Source organism: Eucalyptus grandis, chromosome 3, assembly GCF_016545825.1.
Source record: "Eucalyptus grandis isolate ANBG69807.140 chromosome 3, ASM1654582v1, whole genome shotgun sequence".
NCBI classification, from domain to species: domain Eukaryota; kingdom Viridiplantae; phylum Streptophyta; class Magnoliopsida; order Myrtales; family Myrtaceae; genus Eucalyptus; species Eucalyptus grandis.
In genome coordinates, this window is record NC_052614.1 from 15562136 (window position 1) to 15574101 (window position 11966).

At 41.2% G+C, this 11966-nt stretch overlaps 2 long non-coding RNA genes and 1 pseudogene across 2 annotated transcripts; 2 read left to right on the plus strand and 1 right to left on the minus strand.

Moving 5' to 3' along the window:
* Positions 1-1614: 1614 nt before the first annotated feature.
* On the plus strand, positions 1615-4822 carry LOC120291488 (annotated as a pseudogene).
* Positions 4823-7609: 2787 nt separating this feature from the next.
* LOC120291495 lies at positions 7610-8746 on the plus strand. Its single transcript, XR_005549551.1, has 3 exons — positions 7610-7770; positions 8080-8149; positions 8248-8746. It is a non-coding gene; the product is annotated as an uncharacterized LOC120291495 (long non-coding RNA).
* A 170-nt stretch (positions 8747-8916) lies between these two features.
* On the minus strand, positions 8917-10253 carry LOC120291493. Its single transcript, XR_005549549.1, has 3 exons — positions 10179-10253; positions 9960-10050; positions 8917-9661 (listed from the first exon to the last, which is right to left on the minus strand). It is a non-coding gene; the product is annotated as an uncharacterized LOC120291493 (long non-coding RNA).
* Between the last annotated feature and the right edge of the window lie 1713 nt (positions 10254-11966).

Below are 11966 nucleotides of genomic sequence, written 5' to 3' on the forward strand. Positions count from 1 at the left end.
CAATGTGCGCGGACGCTTGAGAGAGATTCTTCAGGAAAACAAAGGAGTTTTCAACCAGAAAAAGAGTTTTCCTTTGTTAATTTTTTACTAGAGAGCCAGAAAAGAGTTTTGCTGGGCTTAGAATTCAGATCTCCAAATGATCTTTGATTTTCATATTACTGTCGGCGGTGGTGAAGCGGTTTTCCGGTTTTGGAGACGGTAAGAAGCATTCGAGACGGCATGTCGTTTCAGCCTGCGCCCTTTGATTCTGGAGTTCTATATTGGGACGAGATTACTTTCAATTTTTTCTTTTGTTTTGCTAAATTACATGATTGCTCTCAGTTGATTTATCGAATTAGCCTTCAATTTCCGTAAATATAAATTGATATTTAACGACGTACCCTTTAGACAATTTCTACTTTGTTATCTCCACTCAGGACTTTATTGTGCTTTCTAATAAAATTGATCAATTAAAAAAATTTGGAGCTCGATTAGACTACATGATATAATCTAAAGACTTGATTGAACCAATTATAAGATTTAGCTTTTGAATGTGTTTACATAGGGTTCAGAGCTTATGGTATATGCATGGTACTATATCTCATCAAAGTTTTACTGCCCGATAATCCATTCATAATACAATTAAGCACGCTTTAAAACGACAAATGACCAATTGAAAACATAACCTAAGCAGACAAAATTGAGCAAAAAACATTCATCCGCTACTCATTTTTTGAACCGGGCCATGCAGGAAAGAATTATTAGTTAGGCCACGAGTGAGATGCATCCTAATGAACTTGACACCATTACACAATCGTTCATTCAAGTTCTACGGATGTTCAACTGCTGGATTGTGGGACTCAAATCGACGAGGCCTCATCTCATGGGCTTTTTCACCGGCGTGGAGGCATGGCGCAAGGAAAGCTTAAAAAACTTGGACTGAGAAAGCACCTACGGCCACAATAGATTAATTTTTGCAAAGGAATCATTCGTTTTAGCGTGCCAAAATTAGATTCATCAAACCAGTGGGTTGAAAATTGGGTCAAAAATGATCCGAATCAAAATTAACTCATCTTATGAGTAATGTAAATGTAATGATCGGTATGTGACCCAAGATCAATTCTAAATTATTCTTTTCATTAGATTATTGATTTTTGAAAAGAACGAGCAGTTTCATAAATCGGCTCGTTGAAGAAAAAAAAAAATTAATTCTCAATAAAAATGTAAATTCTTTCCTGTTTTTCCTTCAAATTCTCGTCCCGTGACCCTCTGTCGGAACGAGGGCATGAAATTTGACGAAAAGTCCAAGGAGTTTGGTGAGACAAAGGGCGAAGGATTTGAAATTTCAATTTTTGTATATAATAATAGACTCTTAGGAAATTTCCTCGCACAAGAAATTTAGGAACGGGGAGGGAGGTGGGGTAAAGTTTCCGCAGGATCTAAGAAAATCGAATCTAACGGAGGACACAGTAGCGTTGGATTGAAGCCCTGTTAGAAGAAAAAAAGAGAGAAAAATCACGCTTTCCCTTCCATCCAAAGCCTCCCTGTACGGCTTGTTTGCACTTTCCTCTCCCTCTTCGTTTCTGCGACCCACCAAGAATCCCCGACCCTCTTCGCCATCATCAATGGTGGGTTCGTTTATGTGCTTTTCTTTCCTTTTCATCATTCCATTTTTCGCGCGTCCATTCTTATATGGATAGATAGCTCGTGTTCTTGTCGTTGCTGGGTCTTCTTGAATCTCGATTCTTTTCGTGATTCTTCTCGAGCTTTTGGGTCCTGGTCAGATGCTGTTTCTTTTGGGGGTTCTGGAGCTGAGCGATCTGGTTACATGATCGCAAAGTTTGGATTTTTTTATTTTTTTATTTTCTCATTTGGTTCGTTGTTTTAATTGTTGTTCTTTCCCTTGCGTGTCTCTTTCAGGCTTTGCCGAATCAACCGATGTTCGATGACCCGAGGTTCAAGCTTCTCATCGTTGGCGATAAGGGCACTGGTAATTGTCACTGGCGTGCTCTGTTTTTACCAGTTTTGATTCAATCGCTCGTTACTTTGTATACAGAATAGGTGCATGTGCTGTCGTGATAAATTAGGGTTTGCTCTAGTTATTTTACTGGTCGGGATCAGGAAAATATAACATGCCTATGGCTATATATCCTTGAAGAGGATTTACCATTTGGAGTGGCGGGCAGCATGTTTTTCCACAATTTCTGGGGATTTGTCCGCGATCGAAGGGTGTCAGACAAAAAGTGGTTTTGCGATCTTCTTCATTTGTCGCGATGTAGAAGCCATGAGATGATATGTCTTTTCTTTCTTGTGTCGAGCAAGGGATAGCAGACTGAGCGTAGTCCGTTCCTTTGTGCAGGCAAAACGACTTTTCTGAAGAGACTTATTCCTGAGGAGTTTGAAGAGAAATATGAGCGTAAGCGACGTGGAAATGCCTGTTATTTCCTTTCCTTTTCTTTTCTTTTTTGATGTCATTAGAATATCATATTGTTTAGTCTGTACTAATCTTCTGGTATTGTCCTTGCGCATAACAGCAACTACTGACGTCGAACCCCATTCTCTGAATTTCTCGACAAACCGGGGGGACGATCTGGTTTGACTGCTTGGATACTCCAGGGCAGGTTCTAAGAGATGGATATTAGTGAGTAAAGAGAGTTCTGTCTTAGAATTTCCTTGCTTTATAAATCAGTGGAGGGATTTTTCAGATTCCAGTTTACGTTCTTGTGAATTCAGTGATAATAGGAAGAAAAATGTTGTGTTGAGCTTGTATTTTACAATGCTTTAATTACGGGGTAGCTATATTTTGGTTGATAGTTTATTCAACTGTCTGGGTTTTACTGAGGATAACTATTATCACTTGATAGTGGTGCAGTCAATTCTCATTTGTGAAGTCGTGGAGGAAGAAGCAAGTATTTTTGCAAAAAAAATTTCCACCGTAAAGGGTGCATATCTGTTTCAGGGTTGTCCTTAGTTCTGATTTTGTTAGAAGTTGGTAAAATTTATGTCAGTCGTATCTCTTCAAAACCTTATTTTCGGACTGCGTCTTGTACTCAATGCTGGCGGTGTTAGAGTGGCCTTCTGAATGTGGCGATTTCCTTTATTCACATCTTAACCTTGCTTGTGGGAGAGGGATTCCCTCCCTCTCCCTCCTGTGTCTGTGGGTATCCAAATTTCAAACTTCTGTTCGTTGTTCTGCAGCATTCGTGGCCATTGTGCAATTATCATGTTCGATGTCACTGCTGGATCGACATACATGAACGTTCCTGGATGGCATCGCGATCTCTGCAGGTAGATTAGACATGCTGGCGACCTTTGTATTTGTTCTCGCATTACAGTTTTTGATGGTGCTATATCTCGCTAATTACCCATTAATTTAATAGGGTCTGTGAGAATATACCTATTGTTCTCTGTGGAAACAAGGTAGATGGGGAGAATAGGCAAGTTGAAGCAAGGCAGTTTACATTCGGGCGGAGGAATAATTTGCAGCACTGTGAAATTTCTGCAAGGACCATGTACAACTTAGAGGAACCCTTCCTCTACCTCGCCAGAGAACTTGTCGGGTACTTGAGCAAAACGTGCAAATCCTGTTTGCAAAGGTTGTTTTTGGTCTAGTAGCTAATCATTTGTTGTGGTAAACGCAGGGACCCAAATCTGCACTTTGTTGAGCCTTTTGCTCTTGCTCCTCCGGAAGTGCACATGGACTTTGATCCACAGCAGCAGTAAGAATCTGGGCCTATATTATCTGCTATTTGCGAAAGTTGTTTCGGTCTAGTGGCTAATCATTTGTTCTGTAAACGCAGGGATCCAAATCTGCACGTCGTTGAGTCTCCTGCTCTTACTCCTCCAGAAGTGCACACGGACTTTGCCCCACAGCAGCAGTAAGAATCTTGGCCTACATTATCTGCTTTTTATATTAACGAATAGTCGTGTCGTCGTGCATCCTGGCCTTGGTCCTCCGCCTCTCTCTTCTGGATTATGGAGTGGTATTTGTAGCTGTCGTTGCCTGTCCGGTCTGTCTGATCTTTATTCTGTGGCCAGTGTCTTTTTTTAAAAGGATAGAAGAGGCGGTTATTGTCTTAATGTCGCGTGGGGTCACAGATACTGGTCACAGATACAATAGTATTCTGTGGCCAGTGTCTTTTTTTTAAAAACATGACGCTCTGATGTGACGGCTTGAAGAAAACCTTTGAAAGTATTGTTTTTTTCTCGCGTGGGGTCAGTGTCACCATCAGTCTCGCGTGGGGTGGCGTCGCGTCGTCACACTATTTTGTCTTTTCGTAAATTGTTCTGTAGCTAGTTTTCTTTTTTCTTTTTCTTGGGTCAAAGTTGTGTAGCTAGTTTGATGGTTCATAAACCTCTTCTCAACTGTCCTTTGACCTACGGTGGTGGTTGTCTCGAACAGGCATGAGGCAGAACTTGCTGAAGCAGCTATTCAGCCGCTTCCTGATGGCGCTGGAAAAGCAGTTTTTAGGTTTGGAGACGGTAGTGGGCATTCGAGACGGCAGGTGGTTTCAGCCTGCATCCTTGCGATTTTGGAGTTCTACCTTGGGAAGCGAGATGTTTTCGCTTTTTTGGTTTTGCTAAATTACATAATTGTTTCTGGTTGATTTATCAAATTAACCTTCAATTTCGGTGAGTACGAATCAATAGTTAACGACATTCTTTTTAGACAATTTTGGTAGGGGAATTGCTGTTAGGGGTGTTAGGTAGGTGGGTTGGTTCGAAAATGGTCCGACCTAAATTAATTCATTTAATTTGTATCAATCCATTTTGATGTAATACAGTTTTGGTAAATTTGTACTCTTGACTCGATTTATATTGCTGTAATGCATCCATTCAATTACTTTTAAGCTCTTTATGTTAATGTGTTACTTGGTTAAAATTTTATGTCAAATTAAAAAAAGAAAAGAAAAAAGAGTAAACTAACAAAATATGACGATGTATGTAAATAAAATGAAAGAATCATAATAATTAGAGAAGTGCGTATGTATCTGCTCTATCGATCGAAGTAAAATATTAAAATTTTACGACACGACAAATTACAAGATCTGCGAATCCCACGGGAGAAAAAGATCCTTTACTTATATCAAACATAAAAACAAGCACTAATTGTGCAAATTGAAAAAGCCAACGTACGCTCAACGAGAACGCGAAATAGCCTTTGCATGTCATTATCACAAGCACCAAAAAACGAAATAACCTTTGCGCGTCATCATCACGAACATCAAATCCCCGCTTACTCGATAATTCACATGATCGGGAGAAAGGGAAGCGTATCTCTTGCCGCTCCAACCTTGTAGCGTATGTAACTAATAAACAAGGACCTCCAAACCCATGTTAATAATGCCAATTTCAACGGTGAGCCAATGACGTAACCAGTAAAAACAAGTGGCTAACAACAACCTCAAATTGCGAGTTGAAAGCATCCCGAACTAAAAACCTCCGACTACGTACGCTAAAGCACCACGATCACCGGTCTTCGACGCACTTCTAGAAATCACCCCTCCCGCCTCCCCTCCCCTCTCTCTCTCTCTCTCTCTCTCTCTAAGCACGTTGCGAGTCAAGCGAGTCAAAACACGGGGAGATGGGAAGTGGGACCCATGGCGTTGACGTTGATTTCGGACACGACCGGACCAATTAAAAGATTTAGAATTTAAACGCATTTCATACATAGGGTTTATAGCTTTTGGCACAATTTTCTCAAAAGAAACGCAATAAATTACTATGCGTGCTATTACATCTTATCAAAGTTTGCATCTCAAGAATTCATTGATACTACGATTAAGTGTGCTTTAAAACGACAGATGACCAATCGAACACATAATCTAAGGAGACAAAATCAGGCGAAAAATATTCATCCATTGCTCATTTTTGAACCGGGAACTTATAGGGGGGGAAAAGGAGAGAGTAGCCTTTTCGCTAGCATCGTGGCATGGCACGAGGAAAGCTTCAAAAAACTTGGACCGAGCAAGCACGGATCGCCGGAGGTCTTACAAACATTGAACAATGCATACTCCGTTCCTTGAAATCAGTTTTCTTTCTGTCTTTTGAGAATTTCACCTAATTTTTGTCGTTACACACCCAACAATTGAGAATGAGTCGTTGTTGGTCCGATGATGGACATTACTTATCCGACATTTGGATACCTGTTCTCTTCCTTCCGTTTGGCTTGCAAAAGTTGAACTTCATCAATGGCCCTAGAACACTTTTTAATTTCAGGTTTCACTGAGGACAAATTGTCTCTTGTCATGATCGATTAATTATTTGTAACTTTTTTTTTTTGTGTTGGGGTGGATGGTCCATTTTTGATAAAGGAATATTTAATTTAGAGTGTCAAAATTGATTAAGTTACCTTGCAACACGGCTTTGTTTGGCAATGGGAGGAGGAAATTATGGACAAAATTTTAAATTTTTCATGCTTTTCGTTCAATTTTGGTTCCTTGAAATCAGTTTTCTTTCTTTGGTGTCTATGGGAGAATTTCACTGTAATTTTGTCTATTTTGCATCCGACAATTGATAAAGAGTTATTTTCAGTTTGACTATAGAAAATATTTTATCATCAAACGTTCGGATATTTGATCTCTTCAATTTGACGGTTTATATTTTGATTTCCTTGTAAAAGTCGAGCTTCGTCAATGGCCCTAAAACACTTTTTAATTCCAATTTTACTAAGGGCAAATTGTCTCGGTCACGATCGATTAATTATTTGTGAATTTTCTTTGTTTCGGTGTAAACTGTCTATCTTTGATAAGGAATCATTTGATCTTGTATGCCAGAATTGATTACGATAGCCTACCACCGAGCTTTGTTTTGGCAATTGGAGGGGAAGGAAATAATCTAAAATTTTAAATTTTTTTATTGTTATTCATTTAAATTTTCGTTCCCTTACTCTCTCACACAACGAGGAATGAAATTCGATGAAAATTGAGAAGAACGTGAAATTTTGTTTTTATATATTCTTCAAAATTTCCTCACTCCCTCGATGTATCGAGGGGAGGGCAAGTTCAACCAAGAGTCTGTAATGATCGGACGGTCAACAGATTCTAGAACACTGCTTGCAAGAAAGTAATCGAATTTGAGGGGGGAACAGCAGCATCAACTTAAAGCAACGTTCGACGAAAAAATAGAAAATGCCAGTCGTCTTTCTTCTCATTCGTCCTCCCATCCCTGAACGAGCCGTTGGAGATTCCGTATAAGTTTAAGGTAAACCTAGCCATTAAAATAATTTCCTCATTTTTTGGATGTAGAACCTATCATATCACGGTCTATCCAAGTCCTATCTATAATTATTAATTGAACGATTGTAATTAATTATAACTTTTAATGACCATCGATTATTGCTATAATTTATTGATCATAATTTATATCTAGGCTCACGAAAAATACGAAATATTAATAAAGTAAAAGTCTCAATTATAAAATGAGAGATCAGACTAATGATTCCAAATTATGCACTCATTATTAAATGTCATGAAAAACTGTAGGATTGCACGAAGATATAAACCAATATAAGTTCCACTAATCTCAAATCAGAAAATTACTCGTCGAAATAGATTTTTCAATTTTTAAAACCTATAATCAGATAAATTTCAACTTATTCGATTTTCAAGTTCTAGGTTCTACACTCCAACCATCCTCCTCCTATTCTCCCATCGCTTTCCTTCCTCTGAACACCTACACTGCTGTCTCCTCTCCCACCACGCTTCGCTGCTCCGAACGCATTCGATTCTCTCTCTCTCTCCCCGTCTCTGCCACCCACCAAAATCCCGACCCTCTTCGCCATCATCAATGGTTCGTTCGTTCGTTCGTTCGTTTGATTTTCTTTCCTTTTCATCGTTCCATTTCTGCGCGTTCATTGTTTTTTTTTTCGGTAGGGTAAGTTCTGCGCGTTCATTGTTCTTGATAGCTTTTTTTTTTTTTTTTTGGCTGGGTCTTCTTGATACTCGAGTCTTTTGGTCATTCTTCTCGAGCTTTTGGGTCCTGGTTAGATGTATTTTTTTGGGAGGGTTTCTGGAGCTGAGCGATCTGGTTAGTGATCGCAAGTTCGGATTTTGATCTCATTTGTTTTGTTTTGTTTTTTCCCCCTTGCGTCTCTTTCAGTCTTTGCCGAATCAGCCGACGGTCGATCACCCAAGCTTCAAGCTTCTCATTGTCGGCTATAGAGGCACAGGTAATTTGTCGCTGGTGTGCTCTGTTTTACTGGTATTGATTCAATCATTCGTCGCTATGTATACATGACAAGGTGCATATGCTGTTGTGATAAATTAGGCTTCGGTCTAGTTATTTTAGTGGTCGGGATCAGGAAAATGTAACATGCTCGTGGCTATATCCTCGAAGATAGAGGATTTTCCATTTGAAGTGGCGAGCAGTATGTTTTTACACAATTTCTGGGGATTTGTCCAAAACGAACGGTGTCAGACAAGAAGCGGTTTTGCGATCTTCTTCATTTGTCACGACACAGAAGCCATGGGGTGTATCTTTTCTTTCTAGTGTCGAGCAATGGATGGCAGGCTGAGCGCAGTCCGTTCCTTTGTACAGGTAAAACGACTTTTGCGAAGAGACATCTTACTGGGGAGTTTGAAAAGAAATATGAGCGTAAGTGATGTGGAAATGCATGTTAGTTCATAGTGATTGATACTGCTCTGACTTCAATGGGCATAAACATTGGGCTCAAACCAGGTTAAAGTTGGAGAAGCAGTAGGGTAATTGCTCATTACTGATTCATAGATAGTATTATCATAGAGAGAACTTTGTTCCACTTTATTGTCGCGAGGCTGAGCAGGAAAATATCAAGCATGGCCCCATTAGTGTAGAGATATTATGTTCTGAACGCAACATTCTTTTTCTAAATTAGATGAATGCCGTATCAAGAAGCCAAAAGTGTATCCACAAGGAGATAAATAAAGGAACCTAGTTCACCAAACAAATCAATTCGAGTTACTCAGACTTGTAAGTTCCTCTTATTTTTCCCCCCTTTGACATTATCTGGTTTACACTCTTGTCTCACCTAATCGTGAATCCCCCGTGAGGATCACATCATATATGAGAGAATGTAAATACACATCAAGCGTACCTTAATATTGCTAGAAGTACAGTCGGACCCGGGCTCTTATTCTGGTTGCTTATAATCCATACATCCCAGGTGGTGTTAGAATGCCTTATTTGTTTGCTTGACTTCCTAAAACTCGTGGTTCCTCAAACCTACATATTTCAGCCAAAAACAACTTGCTACATATTGAAAGAAGCTGTATATTAGTTCATGTCTGTAAATCATCCGCAGCAGAAGAATAGAGACCTTACATGCCAACATCCTGGGAAGACCTTGACATGCATTTGAAGATAATACTTTTTTCAGAAAGAAAGAGCCCATCGCTAAGGAAAACATTCCGTCGTAGTGTGCAAGTGAAGACTTGATTTCACAATTATACAAGGATTCAAAACCTATTTGCCACCACCTAAGTATCCAAAGGAGATCTAAAGAACTCAATCACTGGTTCTTTGAAACAGCTTTCTAAGCGCTATCAGAGCATGTATACCAAAGTTTGTCAAGGGATCAAGAGCGGGACAAGGCCATTAACGTTTAAGGTTTTGCACCTTATCCATCAAATCCTCAGCTCACTAAAGATCATAAGGTTGAAACTGCTTGCTCAGAATCACTACAAGACATGCATCTAGTAACCTCCTGTAATGAGACTCCTATTAAGGAATTAACATCTTGTACCAACGAAGACACCACCATTTTCTAGATCCTATACAATTACAAACCATTGACCTATCAATCCGCAATAGACGGTAATAAATGGATACAATGGCATCTACCAATACATTCATCTAGAGAAGAACATCGGCAGAAAATCTCGACATAAGTCAAAGACAAATGCTTTAATAAACACAATCCATCAGTACCACGAACATGAACAGATAACAGCCCAAAGCACGAGATGGCAACAAAAAGAAAAAGAAGGCAAGGAAAAGGATACACCAAGTAAAACCCATGAGCGAAAGCCCCAGCCAAGACGAGGGTAAACAAACGATCCCTCACCACCGGGTTCCTCCTCAACGAGAGCCGAACTGCGAAACCAGATTCCGAAACGAAGCAACGCCAATTCAATAAGAAAGACAAAACCCAGATAGGATACGACAGAAACGATTGAAAACCCACGAAATTTAATCAAACTCTAAACGATCATCATACGTACTGAGAGGAAGAACAGGGGCGTATATAAGAGGTACCAAGAACTTAATCAGGGCTCCTTTGCTTTGCTTCCTCACACAACAGCCTCCCTTTCAAATCACCAAAAAGAAAAGAAAGGACGGTCAGCGTATTCCTCCCGCTCAAAATTTCTCTCTCTCTCCTCACTTGAATAGGCCGGTTCTCTCTCTCTCCTCGTAAAGAACAAGAACGCTCAGAGCCTTCCTCTGTTTCCTTCTCCGCGCATCCCACCTCCTCCGGTTCCGTCTCCGTCTCCGCCTCCGCCTCCGCCTCGGCCTCGGCCTCCGCCCCCGCCTCCGCCTCCGCCTCCGCCTGCCCAAAAGCCTCGCTGGTCATCTCGGTCTCGTTACTGAGCGGCACCAGGCTCCGCCACTGACCGGGCGCTGTCCTGACGCTAGCCCGCTCGGTCGCGAGGAGATCTCGGCGGACTTGGGCGGGGTCGACGGCGCGGCGAAGAAGGAGAGGCCTGCTGCTTTTTCTCTCTCTTCTTTTCGGAGCGTGCGCTATTTCTTCCCGCTTCTGCCTCTCTCTTCCTCAAGCACTCCTCTCCTCTCTGTCCCGAGTCCTCTCACTCACCCCAAGCGCCCCCCTCCTCTCTATCTCGAGCCCTCTCACTCACCCTAAGCGCTTCCCTCCTCGCCTCGTTCTTGGTCGATGATGGCGGAGCTCTGCTGATGGCTTCGCATGGTTATCCGCCGAGCCTCGTTCTTGGTCAGGAGCAAGGGCGCGAGCAGAGTCGTCAGGGTGAGTCTCGACTTCTCTCGGTTCCTCTCGATTCCGTCCGTCGCGGATTCGAATAGGAACGAACTGGTTTCGTGCCTAGGGATTGCCGAAGCGCTTTGGATAGCTTCCGTCGGTTGATTCTTGTGCGGTGTTGTCGATTTTGTTCTGTTGTCGTGGCAGCTCCGTGCTTGCTGCTTGGCGTTCAGTCTTTGATTGGGTCGTGTGGTGTTTTAGCTCTGTAGCTCGTCGTTAGCTGCGGCTTTTGTGAGTTTCGATGCTGCACTGTGCACGTCGTCGACTGGGCCTCTGATGTGTTGCGGAACTCTGGTTCTCTGGGAGATTCATCTATGTAAGATCTCTTGATTACGAGTTTTTTGTTTTTTCACCACTCTGTCTAAAAGATTGAAATTTTACAACTCCATCTCGACCTCCGTGGCTTGATGCTCCAAGCTTGGTGATTTCGGGTTTAAAGAGTGCTGCGAAATTGCAATTAAATTTTGCTTTTCATTGGTGCTTGCACGTTGCGAAGCTTCGTCTTTGTTGATTCTGACGTCCTCAATTGTTTAGGGTGGTTTAGATCTGTGTGCAGTGATGTTTGCTAGGGATTTTCTTTTGTTCTATGTTAAATTATAGAAATGGCTAATGTTGGTCAGGTGTTGGCTCCTTGTTATTTTGCATCCTGCATTCGGGAAATCTAATTATGGAAAGTGCAGGATCTTCAGCCAATTTTGCCTGCTGTAGGACAAGACAAGACATTATAAGATTGGGATCCATGACCCTCAGTCCTAATCAATTCAAGGAGGCAGTGGAACCCCTATATGTACTGTTAGCAGCAAAGCGGTGTGTGCAGATTGATTCTGTGCAGATTGATTCTGTGGAGAAAGATCCCGTGATTCTAGATTTGCAAGGTATGCACGTAATACTCAGTTGAAGATCTCTCTTTTTATTTTTATTTTTTTTTAAATCAATTCACGTTATATGTCAGCTTGTCCAAAAGGAGAGACCTTGAAATAAAGTGCTCGCGTTCCTTCTGGGTATAATTTATTTCTCA